This window comes from Nannospalax galili, unplaced genomic scaffold (genome assembly GCF_000622305.1).
Source record: "Nannospalax galili isolate Female #2095 unplaced genomic scaffold, S.galili_v1.0 scaffold113, whole genome shotgun sequence".
NCBI lineage: Eukaryota > Metazoa > Chordata > Mammalia > Rodentia > Spalacidae > Nannospalax > Nannospalax galili.
This window is the reverse complement of record NW_008335444.1, coordinates 1,891,497-1,892,060: the sequence shown is the minus strand read 5'-3', so window position 1 is coordinate 1,892,060 and position 564 is coordinate 1,891,497.

Below are 564 nucleotides of genomic sequence, written 5' to 3'. Positions count from 1 at the left end.
TGCTCTTATGAAATTATATTGGCCCCTTTAATCTTTGGTTACACTTCCCTTTTGGGTGTTTAAGGACATACCATTGGACTAGATAAACTGATTTGTTTTCAATCTTGAGGTCATTTGAGGATCTGTTCCTCAGGGGTCCCATGGGCTTGGGAGGAGCCCCTGGCTCCTTTCTTTTACCAGTTCCATCTACGTGAAGATAAGTCAAAAGTCCTGCTCGACCATTGTTGGCTTCTCTTGGAAGCATGGAGGAAATGATTCTTCTGTGCTGACCCTCCTCTTTATAGAATGGACATTGGTTCAAGTCCATCTGGTGGAGTCTCCTTGGCCTCCTTGATCAAGAGGTCAGATGACCTACCACCATTACAGGACAATTTGCGAGAGGCTCATGATCCCTGGGAACTAATCGACCTAGGAGGGCAAGGAGCAAAAAGTGTCCTTTGTGTCCCTCTGACCCAATTAGTATAGATCTCAAGGTATGTCTGTTAAACATCCAAGAAGTTTCGTTCCACAATTCTGGCATTTTCAATTACTGTGCCTCATGCAGATAAATCTTGGGTAATGATC